Source organism: Rhinoderma darwinii, chromosome 8 (genome assembly GCF_050947455.1).
Source record: "Rhinoderma darwinii isolate aRhiDar2 chromosome 8, aRhiDar2.hap1, whole genome shotgun sequence".
Classification (NCBI taxonomy): Eukaryota; Metazoa; Chordata; class Amphibia; order Anura; family Rhinodermatidae; genus Rhinoderma; species Rhinoderma darwinii.
Genome location: NC_134694.1, coordinates 832,961 through 860,460, shown reverse-complemented (window position 1 = coordinate 860,460; position 27,500 = coordinate 832,961). Strand labels below are relative to the sequence as shown.

At 39.6% G+C, this 27,500-nt stretch overlaps 1 long non-coding RNA gene across 1 annotated transcript in view; it reads right to left on the bottom strand.

The window, feature by feature from the left end:
• LOC142658980 (uncharacterized) overlaps positions 1–27,500 on the bottom strand; it is a 46,765-nt gene that overhangs the window by 16,695 nt on the left and 2,570 nt on the right. Inside the window, exon 2 of the long non-coding RNA XR_012850233.1 lies at positions 14,405–14,475. This is a non-coding gene — a long non-coding RNA (uncharacterized LOC142658980). The remainder of the gene's footprint in view (positions 1–14,404; positions 14,476–27,500) is intronic.

Here is a 27,500-nt window from a genome sequence, read left to right as displayed (position 1 = left end):
CGTGTTTAAAGTAAAAGTACATCTGGGCGTGTATTATGTGCGTACATCGGGGCGTGTATTATGTGCGTACATCTGGGCGTGTATTATGTGCGTACATCGGGGCGTGTATTATGTGCGTACATCTGGGCGTGTATTATGTGCGTACATCGGGGCGTGTATTATGTGCGTACATCTGGGCGTGTATTATGTGCGTACATCGGGGCGTGTATTATGTGCGTACATCTGGGCGTGTATTATGTGCGTACATCTGGGCGTGTATTATGTGCGTACATCGGGGCGTGTATTATGTGCGTACATCGGGGCGTGTATTATGTGCGTACATCTGGGCGTGTATTATGTGCGTACATCGGGGCGTGTATTATGTGCGTACATCGGGGCGTGTATTATGTGCGTACATCTGGGCGTGTATTATGTGCGTACATCTGGGCGTGTATTATGTGCGTACATCGGGGCGTGTATTATGTGCGTACATCGGGGCGTGTATTATGTGCGTACATCGGGGCGTGTATTATGTGCGTACATCGGGGCGTGTATTATGTGCGTACATCGGGGCGTGTATTATGTGCGTACATCGGGGCGTGTATTATGTGCGTACATCGGGGCGTGTATTGTGTGTTACATCGGGGCGTGTATTATGTGTGTACATCGGGGCGTGTATTATGTGCGTACATCGGGGCGTGTATTATGTGCGTACATCGGGGCGTGTATTATGTGTGTACATCGGGGCGTGTATTATGTGCGTACATCGGGGCGTGTATTATGTGCGTACATCGGGGCGTGTATTATGTGCGTACATCGGGGCGTGTATTATGTGCGTACATCGGGGCGTGTATTGTGTGTGTTACATCTGGGCGTGTATTATGTGCGTACATCGGGGCGTGTATTATGTGCGTACATCGGGGCGTGTATTATGTGCGTACATCGGGGCGTGTTTACTACTTTTACTAGCTGGGCGTTCTGATGAGAAGTATCATCCACTTCTCTTCACAACGCCCCGCTTCTGGCAGATCACGCTGTGACGTCACTCACAGGTCCTGCATCGTGTCAGACGAGCGAGGACACCGGCACCAGAGGCTACAGATGATTCTGCAGCAGCATCAGCAGGTAAGTAGCTACATGGACTTACCTGCAAACGCCGATGCTGCTGCAGAATCATCTGTAGCCTCTGGTGCCGATGTGTCCTCGCTCGTCTGACACGATGCAGGACCTGTGAGTGACGTCACAGCGTGATCAGGCAGAAGCTGGGCGTTCTGAAGAGAAGTGGATGATACTTCTCATCAGAGCGCCCAGCTAGTAAAAGTAGTAAAAACGCCCCGATGTACGCACATAATACACACCCCGATGTACGCACATAATACACGCCCACTTGGACTTTTACTTTTAAACACGCCCACTTGGACTTTTGCACGCCTCATTTGCATAAATACAAAAATGGTCATAACTTGGCCAAAAATGCTCATTTTTAAAAAATAAAAACGTTACTGTAATCTACATTGCAGCGCCGATCACATGCAATAGCAGATAGGGGCTGCAAAATCTGGTGACAGAGCCTCTTTAATTAACGCTATATTGTAATAGTTAAGTCTTATATGGACGCCACTTAATAGGAACAAAAAGACAGCAGTCCTGGGGGGGGGCTTCATTAATCGGGAGGTGGCCAATAGGCTGTCAGATGGGACCGACACTCATTTAGTATGAAGCAGGCTCAGCCAGACAGCCCGCTCCACAGGTCATGGCTCACACCAATCAACCTTTGTCAGTAACCAGGCTTTGTGTGCCTTTATTTAATAGCCAAAGCACCGGTGAAACCCACACTTCTAATCTCCTTAATTAAAACAACTTTTGCCAATTAGTTCTCGGAGAAATCATTAACACAGAGGTTTACTTACTCTTTTTCACTGCACCGTGGATGTTCACTCAATGTGCTAAAAAAAAACAAAAAAACCCCGACATGAACTACTACAACTGCTTGTGTGCTATTCGTTTAGTTTGATTGTCTATTATTGGTCTATAATTGTGACCTATAGAACAATCAGACCACATTTTATTAGCAATCAGAGTGTAAATCCAAGTAATTCCAAAGGGGTTCACTTACTTTTTCTTGCAAATACACACACACACACACACACACACACACACACACACACACACACACACACACACACACACACACTATTGTAACATTTAATAAAGTATTTTTGTGGTATCTCATGTCTGTGCGTGATAATATTTTGAGTTATCTAGGTGTATTTCTGCCTCCATTTGGAAGGTTTGGAGTAGGAGCCCCAATAAAGACAGATTGAGTCTTCAGGAATACCCCCACACAGGGCAGTGAAGGGGGTATGGACTCAAAAAGTCTATGGACAGCAGTAAAAGGTTAAAGGGCAGGATTGTAGTGGGAATCATCAGGTGCATAAGCACCGAATAAGCGCTAAATGGCAGGGCACGTTATGTGCCGTTATTCAGCACATTTCAATGACGAGAGGTCATCGCGCCGTTGAATGGCGCAGGGCACGGCACCCTGCCAATTAGCGCCTTTCAACTACGCTAACGGCGCGCATTTGGTAGGACAGAATTACTAGCCCTGCCACTCAGCGCCTTTTAACGATGCACGCGGTGCGGGGCACTATTTGCAGGGGGATCTATGTAGGGCACTATCTACAGGGACCCTATCTGCATGGGGTTCTATTGTGGCACTATATAGGTCTACACCATCTAGAGGGGGCTCCATGCGGGGCACCGTATATGCGGAGGCACCGTCTATGCGGAGGTACCGTCTATGAATGTCTACACCGTCTAGAGGGGGCTCCATGCGGGGCACCATCTAGAGGGGGCTCCATGCGGGGGCTCAATGCGGGGCACCGTCTATGCGGGGGCGCTATAAGGGGGGCTCTATCTACAGGTCACACTGTGTGTGGGGGGACACAGTGTATGGCGCGATTATAATCCGGGACAGTGTATGGCGCGATTATAATCCGGGACACAGTGTATGGCGCTATTATAATCCGTGACAAAGTGTATGGCGCTATTATAATCCGGGAAACAGTGTATGGTGCTATTATAATCAGGGACACAGTGTATGGTGCTATTATAATCAGTGACAGTGTATGGCGCTATTATAATCAGAGACACAGTGTATGGCGCTATTATAATCAGTGACAGTGTATGGCGCTATTATAATCAGGGCACAGTGTATGGCGCTATTATAATCAGGGACACAGTGTATGGCGCTATTATAATCAGAGACAGTGTATGGCGCTATGATAAGCAGGGACACAGTGTATGGCGCGATTATAATCAGGTACACAGTGTATGGCGCTATTATAATCCGGTACACAGTGTATGGCGCTATTATAATCCGGGACACAGTGTATGGCGCGATTATAATCCGGGACACAGTGTATGGCGCGATTATAATCCGGGACACAGTGTATGGCGCTATTATAATCCGGGACACAGTGTATGGCGCTATTATAATCCGGGACACAGTGTATGGCGCTATTATAATCCGGGACACAGTGTATGGCGCTATTATAATCAGGGACACAGTGTATGGCGCTATTATAATACAGGACACCGTGTATGGCGCTATTATAATACAGGACACAGTGTATGGTGTTAATATAATCAGGGACACAGTGTAATGTGCTATTATAATCAGGGACAGTGTATGGTGCTATAATCAGTGACAGTGTATGGTGCTATTATAATCAGGGACACAGTGTATGGCGCTATTATAATCAGAGACAGTGTATGGCGCTATGATAAGCAGGGACACAGTGTATGGCGCTATTATAATCAGGTACACAGTGTATGGCGCTATTATAATCTGGGACACAGTGTATGGCGCTATTATAATGCGGGATACAGTGTATGGCGCTATTATAATCCTGGACACAGAGTATGGCGCTATTATAATCCAAGACACAGTGTATGGCGCTATTATAATCCGGGACACAGTGTATGGCGCTATTATAATCAGGGACACAGTGTATGGCGCTATTAAAATACAGGACACAGTGTATGGTGTTATTATAATCAGGGACACAGTGTATGGCGCTCTTATAATACAGGACACAGTGTATGGTGTTATTATAATCAGGGACACAGTGTAATGTGCTATTATAATCAGGGACAGTGTATGGTGCTATAATCAGTGACAATGTATGGCGCTATTATAATCAGGGACACAGTGTATGGCAGTATGATAAGCAGGTACACCGTGTATGGCGCTATTATAAGCAGGGACACAGTGTATGGCACTATTATAATCAGGGACACAGTGTATGGCGCTATGATAAGCAAGGACACCGTGTATGGCGCTATTATAATCAGGGACACAGTGTATGGTATTATTATAATCAGGGACACAGTGAAATGTGCTATTATAATCAGGGACAGTGTATGGTGCTATAATCAGGGACAGTGTATGGCGCTATTATAATCAGGGGCACAGTGTATGGCGCTATTATAATCAGGGACACAGTGTATGGCGCTATGATAAGCAGGGACACAGTGTATGGCGCTATTATAATCAGGTACACAGTGTATGGCGCTATTATAATCCGGGACACAGTGTATGGTGCTATTATAATCCGGGACACAGTGTATGCGCTATTATAATCCGGGATACAGTGTATGGCGCTATTATAATCCGGGACACAGTGTATGGCGCTATTATAATCCGGGACACAGTATATGGCGCTATTATAATCAGGGACACAGTGTATGGCGCTCTTATAATACAGGACACAGTGTATGGTGTTATTATAATAAGGGACACAGTATAATGTGCTATTATAATCAGGGACAGTGTATGGTGCTATAATCAGTGACAATGCATAGCGTAATTATAATCAGGGACACAGTGTATGGCAGTATGATAAGCAGGTACACCGTGTATGGCGCTATTATAAGCAGGGACACAGTGCATGGCGCTATTATAATCAGGGACACAGTGTATGGCGCTATGATAAGCAAGGACACCGTGTATGGCGCTATTATAATCAGGGACACAGTGTATGGTGTTATTATAATCAGGGACACAGTGAAATGTGCTATTATAATCAGGGACAGTGTATGGTGGTATTATCAGGGACAGTGTATGGTGCTATTATGATCAGGGACACAGTGTATGGCGCTATTATAATCCGGGACACAGTGTATGGTGCTCTTATAATCAGGGACACAGTGTATGGCGCTATTATAATCCGGGACACAGTGTATGGCGCTATTATAATCCGGGACACAGTGTATGGCGCTATTATAATCAGGGACACAGTGTATGGCGCTATTATAATACAGGACACAGTGTATGGTGCTATAATCAGTGACAGTGTATGGTGCTATTATAATCAGGGACACAGTGTATGGCGCTATTATAATCAGAGACACAGTGTATGGCGCTATTATAATCAGTGACAGTGTATGGTGCTATAATCAGTGACAGTGTATGGTGCTATTATAATCAGTGACAGTGTATGGCGCTATTATAATCAGGGCACAGTGTATGGCGCTATTATAATCAGGGACACAGTGTATGGCGCTATTATAATCAGAGACAGTGTATGGCGCTATGATAAGCAGGGACACAGTGTATGGCGCGATTATAATCAGGTACACAGTGTATGGCGCTATTATAATCCGGTACACAGTGTATGGCGCTATTATAATCCGGGACACAGTATGGCGCTATTATAATCCGGGACAAAGTGTATGGTGCGATTATAATCCGGGACACAGTGTATGGCGCGATTATAATCCGGGACACAGTGTATGGCGCTATTATAATCCGGGACACAGTGTATGGCGCTATTATAATCCGGGACACAGTGTATGGCGCTATTATAATCCGGGACACAGTGTATGGCGCTATTATAATCAGGGACACAGTGTATGGCGCTATTATAATACAGGACACCGTGTATGGCGCTATTATAATACAGGACACAGTGTATGGTGTTAATATAATCAGGGACACAGTGTAATGTGCTATTATAATCAGGGACAGTGTATGGTGCTATAATCAGTGACAGTGTATGGTGCTATTATAATCAGGGACACAGTGTATGGCGCTATTATAATCAGAGACAGTGTATGGCGCTATGATAAGCAGGGACACAGTGTATGGCGCTATTATAATCAGGTACACAGTGTATGGCGCTATTATAATCTGGGACACAGTGTATGGCGCTATTATAATCCAAGACACAGTGTATGGCGCTATTATAATCCGGGACACAGTGTATGGCGCTATTATAATCAGGGACACAGTGTATGGCGCTATTAAAATACAGGACACAGTGTATGGTGTTATTATAATCAGGGACACAGTGTATGGCGCTCTTATAATACAGGACACAGTGTATGGTGTTATTATAATCAGGGACACAGTGTAATGTGCTATTATAATCAGGGACAGTGTATGGTGCTATAATCAGTGACAATGTATGGCGCTATTATAATCAGGGACACAGTGTATGGCAGTATGATAAGCAGGTACACCGTGTATGGCGCTATTATAAGCAGGGACACAGTGTATGGCACTATTATAATCAGGGACACAGTGTATGGCGCTATGATAAGCAAGGACACCGTGTATGGCGCTATTATAATCAGGGACACAGTGTATGGTATTATTATAATCAGGGACACAGTGAAATGTGCTATTATAATCAGGGACAGTGTATGGTGCTATAATCAGGGACAGTGTATGGCGCTATTATAATCAGGGGCACAGTGTATGGCGCTATTATAATCAGGGACACAGTGTATGGCGCTATGATAAGCAGGGACACAGTGTATGGCGCTATTATAATCAGGTACACAGTGTATGGCGCTATTATAATCCGGGACACAGTGTATGGTGCTATTATAATCCGGGACACAGTGTATGCGCTATTATAATCCGGGATACAGTGTATGGCGCTATTATAATCCGGGACACAGTGTATGGCGCTATTATAATCCGGGACACAGTATATGGCGCTATTATAATCAGGGACACAGTGTATGGCGCTCTTATAATACAGGACACAGTGTATGGTGTTATTATAATAAGGGACACAGTATAATGTGCTATTATAATCAGGGACAGTGTATGGTGCTATAATCAGTGACAATGCATAGCGCTATTATAATCAGGGACACAGTGTATGGCAGTATGATAAGCAGGTACACCGTGTATGGCGCTATTATAAGCAGGGACACAGTGTATGGCGCTATGATAAGCAAGGACACCGTGTATGGCGCTATTATAATCAGGGACACAGTGTATGGTGTTATTATAATCAGGGACACAGTGAAATGTGCTATTATAATCAGGGACAGTGTATGGTGGTATTATCAGGGACAGTGTATGGTGCTATTATGATCAGGGACACAGTGTATGGTGCTATTAGCAGTGACAGTGTATGGTGCTATTATAATCAGGGACACAGTGTATGGTGCTATTATAATCAGTGACAGTGTATGGCGCTATTATAATCAGGGGCACAGTGTATGGCGCTATTATAATCAGGGACACAGTGTATGGCGCTATTATAATCAGAGACAGTGTATGGCGCTATGATAAGCAGGGACACAGTGTATGGTATTATTATAATCAGGGACACAGTGAAAAGTGCTATTATAATCAGGGACAGTGTATGGTGCTATAATCAGGGACAGTGTATGGTGCTATTATAATCAGGGACACAGTGTATGGTGCTATTATAATCAGTGACAGTGTATGGCGCTATTATAATCAGGGGCACAGTGTATGGCGCTATTATAATCAGGGACACAGTGTATGGCGCTATGATAAGCAGGGACACAGTGTATGGCGCTATTATAATCAGGTACACAGTGTATGGCGCTATTATAATCCGAGACACAGTGTATGGCGCTATTATAATCCGGGACACAGTGTATGCGCTATTATAATCCGGGATACAGTGTATGGCGCTATTATAATCCGGGACACAGTGTATGGCGCTATTATAATCCGGGACACAGTGTATGGCGCTATTATAATCAGGGACACAGTGTATGGCGCGCTTATAATACAGGACACAGTGTATGGTGTTATTATAATCAGGGACACCGTGAAATGTGCTATTATAATCAGGGACAGTGTATGGTGGTATTATCAGGGACACAGTGTATGGTGCTATTAGCAGTGACAGTGTATGGTGCTATTATAATTAGGGACACAGTGTATGGTGCTATTATAATCAGTGACAGTGTATGGCGCTATTATAATCAGGGGCACAGTGTATGGCGCTATTATAATCAGGGACACAGTGTATGGCGCTATTATAATCAGAGACAGTGTATGGCGCTATGATAAGCAGGGACACAGTGTATGCCGCTATTATAATCAGGTACACAGTGTATGGCGCTATTATAATACGGGACACAGTGTATGGCGCTATTATAATCCGAGATACAGTGTATGGCGCTATTATAATCCGGGACACAGTGTATGGCGCTATTATAATCCGGGACACAGTGTATGGCGCTATTATAATCAGGGACACAGTGTATGGCAGTATGATAAGCAGGTACACCGTGTATGGCGCTATTATAAGCAGGGACACAGTGTATGGCGCTATTATAATCAGGGACACAGTGTATGGCGCTATGATAAGCAAGGACACCGTGTATGGCGCTATTATAATCAGGGACACAGTGTATGGTATTATAATCAGGGACACAGTGAAATGTGCTATTATAATCAGGGACAGTGTATGGTGCTATAATCAGGGACAGTGTATGGTGCTATTATAATCAGGGACACAGTGTATGGTGCTATTATAATAAGTGACAGTGTATGGCGCTATTATAATCAGGGGCACAGTGTATGGCGCTATTATAATCAGGGACACAGTGTATGGCGCTATGATAAGCAGGGACACAGTGAATGGCGCTATTATAATCAGGTACACAGTGTATGGCGCTATTATAATCCGGGACACAGTGTATGGCGCTATTATAATCCGGGACACAGTGTATGCGCTATTATAATCCGGGATACAGTGTATGGCGCTATTATAATCCGGGACACAGTGTATGGCGCTATTATAATCCGGGACACAGTGTATGGCGCTATTATAATCAGGGACACAGTGTATGGCGCTCTTATAATACAGGACACAGTGTATGGTGTTATTATAATCAGGGACACAGTGTAATGTGCTATTATAATCAGGGACAGTGTATGGTGCTATAATCAGTGACAATGTATGGCGCTATTATAATCAGGGACACAGTGTATGGCAGTATGATAAGCAGGTACACAGTGTATGGCGCTATTATAATCAGGGACACAGTGTATGGCAGTATGATAAGCAGGTACACAGTGTATGGCGCTATTATAAGCAGGGACACAGTGTATGGTGTTATTATAATCAGGGACACAGTGAAATGTGCTATTATAATCAGGGACAGTGTATGGTGGTATTATCAGGGACAGTGTATGGTGCTATTATGATCAGGGACACAGTGTATGGTGCTATTAGCAGTGACAGTGTATGGTGCTATTAAAATCAGGGACACAGTGTATGGTGCTATTATAATCAGTGACAGTGTATGGCGCTATTATAATCAGGGGCACAGTGTATGGCGCTATTATAATCAGGGACAGTGTATGGCGCTATGATAAGCAGGGACACAGTGTATGCCGCTATGATAATCAGGTACACAGTGTATGGCACTATTATAATACGGGACACAGTGTATGGCGCTATTATAATCCGGGATACAGTGTATGGCGCTATTATAATCCGGGACACAGTGTATGGCGCTATTATAATCCGGGACACAGTGTATGGCGCTCTTATAATACAGGACACAGTGTATGGTGTTATTATAATCAGGGACACAGTGTAATGTGCTATTATAATCAGGGACAATGTATGGTGCTATAATCAGTGACAATGTATGGCGCTATTATAATCAGGGACACAGTGTATGGCAGTATGATAAGCAGGTACACCGTGTATGGCGCTATTATAAGCAGGGACACAGTGTATGGCGCTATTATAATCAGGGACACAGTGTATGGCGCTATGATAAGCAAGGACACCGTGTATGGCGCTATTATAATCAGGGAAACAGTGTATGGTATTATTATAATCAGGGACACAGTGAAATGTGCTATTATAATCAGGGACAGTGTATGGTGCTATAATCAGGGACAGTGTATGGTGCTATTATGATCAGGGACACAGTGTATGGTGCTATTATAATCAGGGACAGTGTATGGCGCTATTATAATCAGGGGCACAGTGTATGGCGCTATTATAATCAGGGACAGTGTATGGCGCTATGATAAGCCTGGACACAGTGTATGGCGCTATTATAATCAGGGACACAGTGTATGGCGCTATTATAATCAGGGACACAGTGTATGGCGTTATTATAATCAGGGACACAGTGTATGGCGTTATTATAATCAGGGACAGTATATGATGCTATAATCAGGGACAGTGTATGGTGTTATTATAATCAGGGACACAGTGTATGGTGCCATTATAATCAGGGACACCGTGTATGGTACTATTATAATCAGGGACACAGTGTATGGTACTATTATAATCAGGGACACAGTGTATGGCGCTATTATAATCAGGGTCACAGTGTATGGCGTTATTATAATCAGGGACACAGTGTAATGTGCTATTATAATCAGGGACAGTGTATGGTGCTATAATCAAGGACAGTGTATGGTGCTATTATGATCAGGGACAGTGTATGGTGCTATTATGATCAGGGACAGTGTATGGTGCTATTATAATCAGGGACACAGTGTATTGTGCTATAATAATCAGGGACAGTGTATGGTGCTATTATAATCAGGGACAGTGTATGTGTAATGACGGGGTAGGGAGACAGACAGGTGAGCCCTAATCTACCCGCCACTCAGTCCCTGCCTACTTGCAACGGCCCGTCCTAGGCGACGGCGTACAACTGGGCGACGGTCCCTACGCTCAATAAGTGCACGACAGACAAACAGACAAGAGTACACAGAAGCTAAGGGAAATGGGGCAGTTGCCCACAGCAACACAGTGAGCAACAAGAGTAGTGAACGAGCCGAGTCAAACCAGGAGTGCACGAGGTACAAATCACAGAGCAGGAGCGTAGTCAGTAAAGCCAGGGTCAAAAATGAAGCAAGGTCAATAATCATAGCAGGAGCATCAGAGCCAGGAAACAGGAAAGAATCACAGGCAAAGGAGGAGCAGGAAATGCAGGTATAAATAGACCGAGGGCGGGAGCTAGAACCGTCTCGCCAGGCTGTGATAGGCTCTCCCACTCCTCAGCCTCCCAGCCTGACTGGTAGAAGATCGTGTCACTCTCTCAGACTTAGAAGCAGGTGCAGACTGATTACCCATGGGCGTCGACACAGAAGCTGTGTCTGGCAGATCCTTTACAGTATGGTACTATTATGATCAGGGACACAGTGTATGGCGCTATTATAATCAGGGACACAGTGTATGGCGCTATTATAATCAGGGACACAGTGTATGGTGCTATTATCAGTGACAGTGTATGGTGCTATTATCAGTGACAGTGTATGGTGCTATTATCAGTGACAAGTGTATGGTGCTATTATGATCAGGGACAGTGTATGGTGCTATAATCAGGGACAGTGTATGGTGCTATTATGATCAGGGACAGTGTATGGTGCTATAATCAGTGACAGTGTATGGCACTATTATAATCAGGGACACCGTGTATGGTGCTATTATAATAAGGGACAGTGTATGGTGCGATTATAATCACGGACACAGTGTATGGTGGTATTATAATCAGGGACACCATCTATAGTATTATTATAATCAGGGACACCATGTATGGTGCTATTATAATCAGGGACAGTGTATGGCGTTAATATAATCAGGGACACCGTGTATGGTGCTATTATAATAAGGGACAGTGTATGGTTGTATTATAATCAGGGACACCGTCTATAGTATTATTATAATCAGGGACACAGTGTATGGTGATATTATCAGTGACAGTGTATAGTGCTATTATCAGTGACAAGTGTATGGTGCTATTATAATCAGGGACACAGCATATGGTGCTATCATAATCAGGGACACAGCGTATGGTGCTATTATAATCAGGGAAATAGTGTATGGTGCTATTATAATCAGGGAAATAGTGTATGGCGCTATTATAATCATGAACACAGTGTATGGCGCTATTATAATCAGGGACACAGTGTATGACGCTATTATAAATCAGGGACACAGCGTATGGTGCTATTATAATCAGGGACACAGCGTATGGTGCTATCATAATCAGGGACACAGCGTATGGTGCTATTATAATCAGGGAAATAGTGTATGGTACTATTATAATCAGGGACACAGCGTATGGTGCTATTATAATCATGGACACAGCGTATGGTGCTATCATAATCATGGACACAGCGTATGGTGCTATCATAATCAGGGACACAGCGTATGGTGCTATTATAATCAGGGAAATAGTGTATGGTGCTATTATAATCAGGGAAGATGAGAGACACCAGACTAAACAATGCAGACGAGCTGAAGGCCACTATCAAAGCAACCTGGGCTTCCTTAACACCTCAACAGTGCCACAGGCTGATCACCTCCATGCCATATTGATAACACCTCAGCAGTGCCACAGGCTGATCGCCTCCATGCCCCGCCGCATTGATGCAGCAATTCATGCAGAGTCGGAGCCCCGACCAAGTATTGGGGGCAGATACTGGACAGACTTCTCAGTAGGACGACATTTCCGTATTAAAAATCATTTTTTAAATTGGGCTTATATAATATTCTCATTTTCTGGGACACTAAATTCTGGGTTTTCAGTAACTGTTCCCATAATAATCAACATTAAAAGAAACAAATGCTGGAAATGGATCCCTCTGTGTGTAACGAAGCTATAGAATATATGGTGCTGTATATATGTACTGAGCTTTGTTCTGGTGTTGTATATATGCACGGAGCTTGGTTCTGGTGCTGTATATATGCACTGAGCTTAGTTCTGGTGCTGTATATATGCACTGAGCTTAGTTCTGGTGCTGAATTCACACACGGAGATTGGTTCTGGTGCTGTGTAGATTTACTAAGCTTTGTTCTCGTGCTGCATTTATGCACTGAGCTTGGATCTGGTGCTGCATATATGCACTGAGCTTGGATCTGGTGCTGCATATATGCACTCAGCTTGGATCTGGTGCTGCATATATGCACTCAGCTTGGATCTGGTGCTGCATATATGCACTGAGCTTGGATCTGGTGCCGCATATATGCACTGAGCTTTGCCCTGGTGCTGCATATATGCACTGAGCTTTGATCTGGTGCTGCATATATGTACTCAGCTTTGTTCTGGTGCTGTAAATACGTATTACGATTTGTTCTGCTGATGTATATATGTACTGAGCTTTGTTCTGGTGTTGTATATATGTACTGAGCTTTGTTCTGGTGTTGTATATATGTACTGAGCTTGGTTCTGGTGTTGTATATATGTACTGAGCTTGGTTCTGGCGTTGTATATATGCACTGAGCTTGGTTCTGGTGTTGTATATATGTACTGAGCTTGGTTCTGGTGTTGTATATATGTACTGAGCTTGGTTCTGGTGTTGTATATATGTACTGAGCTTGGTTCTGGTGTTGTATATATGTACTGAGCTTGGTTCTGGTGTTGTATATATGTACTGAGCTTGGTTCTGGTGTTGTATATATGTACTGAGCTTGGTTCTGGTGTTGTATATATGTACTGAGCTTGGTTCTGGTGTTGTATATATGTACTGAGCTTGGTTCTGGTGTTGTATATATGTACTGAGCTTGGTTCTGGAGCTGTAATTATATAGGATATATCTATAATAACAAGATTGCAGGGCAGATGGAATTTATTTCAATTCACTGTATATTTAAGGGGAACCTGTGAGGTCATTTTAACCCCTTGTACCGCCCCCATGCAGTAATACATGACCTGACAATATTTCCAAACATTCCACTGTAGTTTTTTCAGATGCAGTAAAATCTATAAAATCCACTTCTAAAACGGCGCACACTATATGCTAATTACTCATTAAAGGGTCATGATCGGTGCCGCCATCCTGAAGAGTCACATAGTCCGGCCTCCAAACCCACCTTTCCATGTTTGATTGACATCCCCCGGCTGTTATACATCACTACCAGTCCTCCAGTTTTCTCCGATGCGCCATCGCCTTGTACTCTATGGGCACGCACCGTGCAGCGAGGTGTACTCTGCCCGGCTCCATCACAGCACCGCGCATGCCAGGCCAGTACAAAGCAATGGCGCATCTGTAAGAGTTGGATGAGGCTGCTAGTGATGCAGAACAGCCAAGGGGTGTCAATCAAAATCTGGAGGGCGCCATTTCAATTATCGCCTCAGTCAGCAGAAAAGCTTCGGCCCTTACCACCATTTGAAGCTCCAGAGAAGACCACGCCGTCCCATGTGATTCACGTCATCGGAGGTCACCGCAGTCTCCTGTAGAATACACAGCAGAATGTTACACAAACCAGGAACGAACGAGGTGACAACCACAAACCTGTGCTCTCCTGAGCATGCCCACTACATATACATCTATAGATAATACCATGAAGCGCTCACCCCGCTAAACCACCAGGAATCTCCTCATTACTGGGCATTTATGAATGTAACTGCATCACATCTCTGACAAATAAACCCCCCCCCTCTATCAGAAGAATGGAGGGGGGGGTCCCTCTGACAGCAGAAGACTCCTGTAGCCTCCCGTGGAGCAGGACACACGTGAGCACTCAAATCTGTGCCCCAAAATAATACACAATGATATATATATATACTGTACTGATATAACATGAAACACATCAGTCACTCCTGTACAGATATATAATACGATATAACAGGTCAGGATACAGGTATATTATATAGAACAGGTCAGGATACAGGTATATTATATATATCAGGTCAGGATACAGGTATATTATATAGAACAGGTCAGGATACAGGTATATTATATAGAACAGGTCAGGATACAGGTATATTATATAGAACAGGTCAGGATACAGGTATATTATATAGAACAGGTCAGGATACAGGTATATTATATATATCAGGTCAGGATACAGGTATATTATATAGAACAGGTCAGGATACAGGTATATTATATATATCAGGTCAGGATACAGGTATATTATATAGAACAGGTCAGGATACAGGTATATTATATAACAGGTCAGGATACAGGTATATTATATAACAGGTCAGGATACAGGTATATTATATATAACAGGTCAGGATACAGGTATATTATATATAACAGGTCAGGATACAGGTATATTATATAACAGGTCAGGATACAGGTATATTATATATAACAGGTCAGGATACAGGTATATTATATAGAACAGGTCAGGATACAGGTATAATATATAGAACAGGTCAGGATACAGGTATATTATATAGAACAGGTCAGGATACAGGTATATTATATATATCAGGTCAGGATACAGGTATATTATATAGAACAGGTCAGGATACAGGTATATTATATATAACAGGTCAGGATACAGGTATATTATATAGAACAGGTCAGGATACAGGTATATTATATATATCAGGTCAGGATACAGGTATATTATATAGAACAGGTCAGGATACAGGTATATTATATAACAGGTCAGGATACAGGTATATTATATAACAGGTCAGGATACAGGTATATTATATATAACAGGTCAGGATACAGGTATATTATATATAACAGGTCAGGATACAGGTATATTATATAACAGGTCAGGATACAGGTATATTATATATAACAGGTCAGGATACAGGTATATTATATAGAACAGGTCAGGATACAGGTATATTATATATAACAGGTCAGGATACAGGTATATTATATATAACAGGTCAGGATACAGGTATATTATATAACAGGTCAGGATACAGGTATATTATATATAACAGGTCAGGATACAGGTATATTATATATAACAGGTCAGGATACAGGTATATTATATATAACAGGTCAGGATACAGGTATATTATATAACAGGTCAGGATACAGGTATATTATATATAACAGGTCAGGATACAGGTATATTATATAGAACAGGTCAGGATACAGGTATATTATATAACAGGTCAGGATACAGGTATATTATATAGAACAGGTCAGGATACAGGTATATTATATATAACAGGTCAGGATACAGGTATATTATATATAACAGGTCAGGATACAGGTATATTATATATAACAGGTCAGGATACAGGTATATTATATAACAGGTCAGGATACAGGTATATTATATATAACAGGTCAGGATACAGGTATATTATATAACAGGTCAGGATACAGGTATAATATATAGAACAGGTCAGGATACAGGTATATTATATAACAGGTCAGGATACAGGTATATTATATAGAACAGGTCAGGATACAGGTATATTATATAACAGGTCAGGATACAGGTATATTATATAACAGGTCAGGATACAGGTATATTATATAACAGGTCAGGATACAGGTATATTATATAACAGGTCAGGATACAGGTATATTATAGAACAGGTCAGGATACAGGTATATTATATATAACAGGTCAGGATACAGGTATATTATATAGAACAGGTCAGGATACAGGTATATTATATAGAACAGGTCAGGATACAGGTATATTATATAACAGGTCAGGATACAGGTATAATATATATAACAGGTCAGGATACAGGTATATTATATAACAGGTCAGGATACAGGTATATTATATAACAGGTCAGGATACAGGTATATTATATAACAGGTCAGGATACAGGTATATTATATATAACAGGTCAGGATACAGGTATATTATATATAACAGGCCAGGATACAGGTATATTATATATATCAGGTCAGGATACAGGTATATTATATAGAACAGGTCAGGATACAGGTATATTATATATAACAGGTCAGGATACAGGTATATTATATATAACAGGTCAGGATACAGGTATATTATATATAACCGGTCAGGATACAGGTATATTATATAACAGGTCAGGATACAGGTATATTATATATAACAGGTCAGGATACAGGTATATTATATAACAGGTCAGGATACAGGTATATTATATAACAGGTCAGGATACAGGTATATTATATAACAGGTCAGGATACAGGTATATTATATAGAACAGGTCAGGCTACAGGTATATTATATATATCAGGTCAGGATACAGGTATATTATATAGAACAGGTCAGGATACAGGTATATTATATATAACAGGTCAGGATACAGGTATATTATATATAACAGGTCAGGATACAGGTATATTATATATAACCGGTCAGGATACAGGTATATTATATAACAGGTCAGGATACAGGTATATTATATAGAACAGGTCAGGATACAGGTATATTATATAGAACAGGTCAGGATACAGGTATATTATATATAACAGGTCAGGATACAGGTATATTATATAGAACAGGTCAGGATACAGGTATATTATATATAACAGGTCAGGATACAGGTATATTATATAACAGGTCAGGATACAGGTATATTATATAGAACAGGTCAGGATACAGGTATATTATATAACAGGTCAGGATACAGGTATATTATATAACAGGTCAGGATACAGGTATATTATATATAACAGGTCAGGATACAGGTATATTATATAACAGGTCAGGATACAGGTATATTATATAGAACAGGTCAGGATACAGGTATATTATATAACAGGTCAGGATACAGGTATATTATATAACAGGTCAGGATACAGGTATATTATATATAACAGGTCAGGATACAGGTATATTATATAACAGGTCAGGATACAGGTATATTATATAACAGGTCAGGATACAGGTATATTATATATAACAGGTCAGGATACAGGTATATTATATATAACAGGTCAGGATACAGGTATATTATATAACAGGTCAGGATACAGGTATATTATATATAACAGGTCAGGATATAGGTATATTATATATAACAGGTCAGGATACAGGTATATTATATATAACAGGTCAGTAAACAGGTATATTATATAACAGGTCAGGATACAGGTATATTATATATAACAGGTCAGGATACAGGTATATTATATATAACAGGTCAGGATACAGGTATATTATATATAACAGGTCAGGATACAGGTATATTATATAACAGGTCAGGATACAGGTATATTATATAACAGGTCAGGATACAGGTATATTATATATAACAGGTCAGGATACAGGTATATTATATATAACAGGTCAGGATACAGGTATATTATATATAACAGGTCAGTAAACAGGTATATTATATAACAGGTCAAGATACAGGTATATTATATATAACAGGTCAGGATACAGGTATAATATATAACAGGTCAGGATACAGGTATATTATATATCAGGTCAGGATACAGGTATATTATATATAACAGGTCAGGATACAGGTATATTATATAGAACAGGTCAGGATACAGGTATATTATATATAACAGGTCAGGATACAGGTATATTATATAGAACAGGTCAGGATACAGGTATATTATATAACAGGTCAGGATACAGGTATATTATATATAACAGGTCAGTAAACAGGTATATTATATAACAGGTCAGGATACAGGTATATTATATATAACAGGTCAGGATACAGGTATAATATATAACAGGTCAGGATACAGGTATATTATATAACAGGTCAGGATACAGGTATATTATATATAACAGGTCAGGATACAGGTATATTATATAACAGGTCAGGATACAGGTATATTATATATAACAGGTCAGGATACAGGTATAATATATATAACAGGTCAGGATACAGGTATATTATATAACAGGTCAGGATACAGGTATATTATATATAACAGGTCAGGATACAGGTATATTATATATAACAGGTCAGGATACAGGTATATTATAGAACAGGTCAGGATACAGGTATATTATATAGAACAGGTCAGGATACAGGTATATTATATAACAGGTCAGGATACAGGTATATTATATAACAGGTCAGGATACAGGTATATTATATATAACAGGTCAGGATACAGGTATATTATATATAACAGGTCAGGATACAGGTATATTATATAACAGGTCAGGATACAGGTATATTATATAACAGGTCAGGATACAGGTATATTATATAACAGGTCAGGATACAGGTATATTATATAACAGGTCAGGATACAGGTATATTATATAACAGGTCAGGATACAGGTATATTATATAACAGGTCAGGATACAGGTATATTATATAACAGGTCAGGATACAGGTATAATATATAACAGGTCAGGATACAGGTATAATATATAACAGGTCAGGATACAGGTATAATATATAGAACAGGTCAGGATACAGGTATATTATATAGAACAGGTCAGGATACAGGTATATTATATATAACAGGTCAGGATACAGGTATAGTATATAACAGGCCAGGATACAGGTATATTATATAACAGGTCAGGATACAGGTATATTATATAGAACAGGTCAGGATACAGGTATATTATATAACAGGTCAGGATACAGGTATATTATATAGAACAGGTCAGGATACAGGTATATTATATATAACAGGTCAGGATACAGGTATATTATAGAACAGGTCAGGATACAGGTATATTATAGAACAGGTCAGGATACAGGTATATTATAGAACAGGTCAGGATACAGGTATATTATATAGAACAGGTCAGGATACAGGTATATTATATATCAGGTCAGGATACAGGTATATTATATAGAACAGGTCAGGATACAGGTATATTATATATAACAGGTCAGGATACAGGTATATTATATAACAGGTCAGGATACAGGTATATTATATATAACAGGTCAGGATACAGGTATATTATATAACAGGTCAGGATACAGGTATATTATATAAAAGGTCAGGATACAGGTATATTATATAACAGGTCAGGATACAGGTATATTATATATAACAGGTCAGGATACAGGTATATTATATAACAGGTCAGGATACAGGTATATTATATAGAACAGGTCAGGATACAGGTATATTATATAACAGGTCAGGATACAGGTATATTATATAACAGGTCAGGATACAGGTATATTATATAACAGGTCAGGATACAGGTATATTATATAACAGGTCAGGATACAGGTATATTATATAACAGGTCAGGATACAGGTATATTATATAACAGGTCAGGATACAGGTATATTATATAACAGGTCAGGATACAGGTATATTATATAACAGGTCAGGATACAGGTATATTATATAACAGGTCAGGATACAGGTATAATATATAGAACAGGTCAGGATACAGGTATATTATATAACAGGTCAGGATACAGGTATATTATATAACAGGTCAGGATACAGGTATATTATATAACAGGTCAGGATACAGGTATATTATATAACAGGTCAGGATACAGGTATATTATATAACAGGTCAGGATACAGGTATATTATATATAACAGGTCAGGATACAGGTATAATATATAGAACAGGTCAGGATACAGGTATATTATATAACAGGTCAGGATACAGGTATATTATATAACAGGTCAGGATACAGGTATATTATATAACAGGTCAGGATACAGGTATATTATATATAACAGGTCAGGATACAGGTATATTATATAACAGGTCAGGATACAGGTATATTATATATAACAGGTCAGGATACAGGTATATTATATAGAACAGGTCAGGATACAGGTATATTATATATAACAGGTCAGGATACAGGTATATTATATAACAGGTCAGGATACAGGTATAATATATAGAACAGGTCAGGATACAGGTATATTATATAACAGGTCAGGATACAGGTATAATATATAGAACAGGTCAGGATACAGGTATATTATATAACAGGTCAGGATACAGGTATATTATATAACAGGTCAGGATACAGGTATATTATATAGAACAGGGCAGGATACAGGTATATTATATATAACAGGTCAGGATACAGGTATATTATATAGAACAGGTCAGGATACAGGTATATTATATATAACAGGTCAGGATACAGGTATATTATATAACAGGTCAGGATACAGGTATATTATATAACAGGTCAGGATACAGGTATAATATATAGAACAGGTCAGGATACAGGTATAATATATATAACAGGTCAGGATACAGGTATATTATATAACAGGTCAGGATACAGGTATATTATATAACAGGTCAGGATACAGGTATATTATATATAACAGGTCAGGATGCAGGTATATTATATAGAACAGGTCAGGATACAGGTATATTATATAACAGGTCAGGATACAGGTATATTATATAACAGGTCAGGATACAGGTATAATATATAGAACAGGTCAGGATACAGGTATAATATATATAACAGGTCAGGATACAGGTATATTATATAACAGGTCAGGATACAGGTATATTATATAACAGGTCAGGATACAGGTATAATATATAGAACAGGTCAGGATACAGGTATATTATATAACAGGTCAGGATACAGGTATATTATATAACAGGTCAGTATACAGGTATATTATATAACAGGTCAGGATACAGGTATATTATATAACAGGTCAGGATACAGGTATATTATATAACAGGTCAGGATACAGGTATATTATATATAACAGGTCAGGATATAGGTATATTATATATAACAGGTCAGGATACAGGTATATTATATAACAGGTCAGGATACAGGTATATTATATATAACCGGTCAGGATACAGGTATATTATATAACAGGTCAGGATACAGGTATATTATATAACAGGTCAGGATACAGGTATATTATATAGAACAGGTCAGGATACAGGTATATTATATAGAACAGGTCAGGATACAGGTATATTATAGAACAGGTCAGGATACAGGTATATTATATATAACAGGTCAGGATACAGGTATATTATATAGAACAGGTCAGGATACAGGTATATTATATAACAGGTCAGGATACAGGTATATTATATATAACAGGTCAGGATACAGGTATATTATATAGAACAGGTCAGGATACAGGTATATTATATAACAGGTCAGGATACAGGTATATTATATAGAACAGGTCAGGATACAGGTATATTATATAACAGGTCAGGATACAGGTATATTATATAACAGGTCAGGATACAGGTATATTATATAACAGGTCAGGATACAGGTATATTATATAACAGGTCAGGATACAGGTATATTATATAACAGGTCAGGATACAGGTATATTATATAACAGGTCAGGATACAGGTATATTATATAACAGGTCAGGATACAGGTATATTATATAACAGGTCAGGATACAGGTATATTATATAACAGGTCAGGATACAGGTATAATATATAGAACAGGTCAGGATACAGGTATATTATATAACAGGTCAGGATACAGGTATATTATATAACAGGTCAGGATACAGGTATATTATATAACAGGTCAGGATACAGGTATATTATATAACAGGTCAGGATACAGGTATATTATATAACAGGTCAGGATACAGGTATATTATATATAACAGGTCAGGATACAGGTATAATATATAGAACAGGTCAGGATACAGGTATATTATATAACAGGTCAGGATACAGGTATATTATATAACAGGTCAGGATACAGGTATATTATATAACAGGTCAGGATACAGGTATATTATATATAACAGGTCAGGATACAGGTATATTATATAACAGGTCAGGATACAGGTATATTATATATAACAGGTCAGGATACAGGTATATTATATAGAACAGGTCAGGATACAGGTATATTATATATAACAGGTCAGGATACAGGTATATTATATAACAGGTCAGGATACAGGTATAATATATAGAACAGGTCAGGATACAGGTATATTATATAACAGGTCAGGATACAGGTATAATATATAGAACAGGTCAGGATACAGGTATATTATATAACAGGTCAGGATACAGGTATATTATATAACAGGTCAGGATACAGGTATATTATATAGAACAGGGCAGGATACAGGTATATTATATATAACAGGTCAGGATACAGGTATATTATATAGAACAGGTCAGGATACAGGTATATTATATATAACAGGTCAGGATACAGGTATATTATATAACAGGTCAGGATACAGGTATATTATATAACAGGTCAGGATACAGGTATAATATATAGAACAGGTCAGGATACAGGTATAATATATATAACAGGTCAGGATACAGGTATATTATATAACAGGTCAGGATACAGGTATATTATATAACAGGTCAGGATACAGGTATATTATATATAACAGGTCAGGATGCAGGTATATTATATAGAACAGGTCAGGATACAGGTATATTATATAACAGGTCAGGATACAGGTATATTATATAACAGGTCAGGATACAGGTATAATATATAGAACAGGTCAGGATACAGGTATAATATATATAACAGGTCAGGATACAGGTATATTATATAACAGGTCAGGATACAGGTATATTATATAACAGGTCAGGATACAGGTATAATATATAGAACAGGTCAGGATACAGGTATATTATATAACAGGTCAGGATACAGGTATATTATATAACAGGTCAGTATACAGGTATATTATATAACAGGTCAGGATACAGGTATATTATATAACAGGTCAGGATACAGGTATATTATATAACAGGTCAGGATACAGGTATATTATATATAACAGGTCAGGATATAGGTATATTATATATAACAGGTCAGGATACAGGTATATTATATAACAGGTCAGGATACAGGTATATTATATATAACCGGTCAGGATACAGGTATATTATATAACAGGTCAGGATACAGGTATATTATATAACAGGTCAGGATACAGGTATATTATATAGAACAGGTCAGGATACAGGTATATTATATAGAACAGGTCAGGATACAGGTATATTATAGAACAGGTCAGGATACAGGTATATTATATATAACAGGTCAGGATACAGGTATATTATATAGAACAGGTCAGGATACAGGTATATTATATAACAGGTCAGGATACAGGTATATTATATATAACAGGTCAGGATACAGGTATATTATATAGAACAGGTCAGGATACAGGTATATTATATAACAGGTCAGGATACAGGTATATTATATAACAGGTCAGGATACAGGTATATTATATAGAACAGGTCAGGATACAGGTATATTATATAACAGGTCAGGATACAGGTATATTATATAACAGGTCAGGATACAGGTATATTATATAACAGGTCAGGATACAGGTATATTATATAGAACAGGTCAGGATACAGGTATATTATATAGAACAGGTCAGGATAAAGGTATATTATATATAACAGGTCAGGATACAGGTATATTATATATAACAGGTCAGGATACAGGTATATTATATAGAACAGGTCAGGATACAGGTATATTATATATAACAGGTCAAGATACAGGTATATTATACAACAGGTCAGGATACAGGTATATTATATAACAGGTCAGGATACAGGTATATTATATAACAGGTCAGGATACAGGTATATTATATAACAGGTCAGGATACAGGTATATTATATAACAGGTCAGGATACAGGTATATTATATAACAGGTCAGGATACAGGTATATTATATAACAGGTCAGGATACAGGTATATTATATAACAGGTCAGGATACAGGTATATTATATAACAGGTCAGGATACAGGTATATTATATAACAGGTCAGGATACAGGTATATTATATAGAACAGGTCAGGATACAGGTATATTATATAACAGGTCAGGATACAGGTATATTATATAGAACAGGTCAGGATACAGGTATATTATATAACAGGTCAGGATACAGGTATATTATATAACAGGTCAGGATACAGGTATATTATATAGAACAGGGCAGGATACAGGTATATTATATAACAGGTCAGGATACAGGTATATTATATAGAACAGGTCAGGATACAGGTATATTATATAACAGGTCAGGATACAGGTATATTATATAACAGGTCAGGATACAGGTATATTATATATAACAGGTCAGGATACAGGTATATTATATAACAGGTCAGGATACAGGTATATTATATAGAACAGGTCAGGATACAGGTATAATATATAACAGGTCAGGATACAGGTATATTATATAGAACAGGTCAGGATACAGGTATATTATATAACAGGTCAGGATACAGGTATATTATATAACAGGTCAGGATACAGGTATATTATATAGAACAGGTCAGGATACAGGTATAATATATAGAACAGGGCAGGATACAGGTATATTATATAACAGGTCAGGATACAGGTATATTATATAGAACAGGTCAGGATACAGGTATAATATATAGAACAGGTCAGGATACAGGTATATACACGGGTATATAATATAACAGGTCAGGCAGGACACGGGTATATAATATAACAGGTCAGGCAGGACACGGGTATATAATATGACAGGTCAGGTAGGACACGGGTATATAATATAACAAGTCAGGCAAGACACGGGTATATAATATATAACAGGTCAGGCAGGACACGGGTATATAATATAAAAGGGCAGGCAGGACACGGGTATATAATATAACAGGTCAGGCAGGACACGGGTATATAATATAACAGGTCAGGCAGGACACGGGTATATAATATAACTGGTCAGGCAGGACACGGGTATATAATATAACAGGTCAGGCAGGACACGGGTATGTAATATAACAGGTCAGGCAGGACACAGGTATATAATATAACAGGTCAGGCAGGACAGGGGTATGTAATATAACAGGTCAGGCAGGACACGGGTATATAATATGACAGGTCAGGCAGGACACGGGTATATAATATAACAGGTCAGGCAGGACACGGGTATGTAATATGACAGGTCAGGCAGGACACGGGTATGTAATATAACAGGTCAGGCAGGACACGGGTATGTAATATAACAGGTCAGGCAGGACACAGGTATGTAATATAACAGGTCAGGCAGGACACGGGTATGTAATATAACAGGTCAGGCAGGACACGGGTATATAATATAACAGGTCAGGCAGGACAGGGGTATGTAATATAACAGGTCAGGCAGGACACGGGTATGTAATATAACAGGTCAGGCAGGACACGGGTATGTAATATAACAGGTCAGCCAGGACACGGGTATGTAATATAACAGGTCAGGCAGGACACGGGTATATAATATGACAGGTCAGGCAGGACACGGGTATATAACATGTCAGGCAGGACACGGGTATATAATATGACAGGTCAGGCAGGACACGGGTATATAACATGTCAGGCAGGACACGGGTATATAATATGACAGGTCAGGCAGGACACGGGTATGTAATATGACAGGTCAGGCAGGACACGGGTATGTAATATGACAGGTCAGGCAGGACACGGGTATGTAATATAACAGGACAGGCAGGACACGGGTATGTAATATAACAGGTCAGGCAGGACACAGGTATGTAATATAACAGGTCAGGCAGGACACGGGTATGTAATATAACAGGTCAGGTAGGACACGGGTATATAATATAACAGGTCAGGCAGGACAGGGGTATGTAATATAACATGTCAGGCAGGACACGGGTATGTAATATAACAGGTCAGGCAGGACACGGGTATGTAATATAACAGGTCAGGCAGGACACGGGTATGTAATATAACAGGTCAGGCAGGACACGGGTATGTAATATAAAAGGTCAGGCAGGACACGGGTATGTAATATAACAGGTCAGGCAGGACACGGGTATGTAATATGACAGGTCAGGCAGGACACGGGTATATAATATGACAGGTCAGGCAGGACACAGGTATGTAATATAACAGGTCAGGCAGGACACGGGTATATAATATGACAGGTCAGGCAGGACACGGGTATGTAATATAACAGGTCAGGCAGGACACGGGTATATAATATGACAGGTCAGGCAGGACACGGGTATATAATATAACAGGTCAGGCAGGACACGGGTATGTAATATGACAGGTCAGGCAGGACACGGGTATGTAATATAACAGGACAGGCAGGACACGGGTATATAATATGACAGGTCAGGCAGGACACGGGTATATAATATGCCAGGTCAGGCAGGACACGGGTATGTAATATAACAGGTCAGGCAGGACACGGGTATGTAATATAACAGGTCAGGCAGGACACGGGTATGTAATATAACAGGACAGGCAGGACACGGGTATATAATATGACAGGTCAGGCAGGACACGCGTATATAATATGACAGGTCAGGCAGGACAGGGGTATGTAATATGACAGGTCAGGCAGGACACGGGTATGTAATATAACAGGTCAGGCAGGACACGGGTATGTATTATAACAGGTCAGGCAGGACACGGGTATATAATATAACAGGTCAGGCAGGACACGGGTATGTAATATAACAGGTCAGGCAGGACACGGGTATATAATATAACAGGTCAGGCAGGACACGGGTATGTAATATGACAGGTCAGGCAGGACACGGTATGTAATATAACAGGTCAGGCAGGACAGGGGTATGTAATATGACAGGTCAGGCA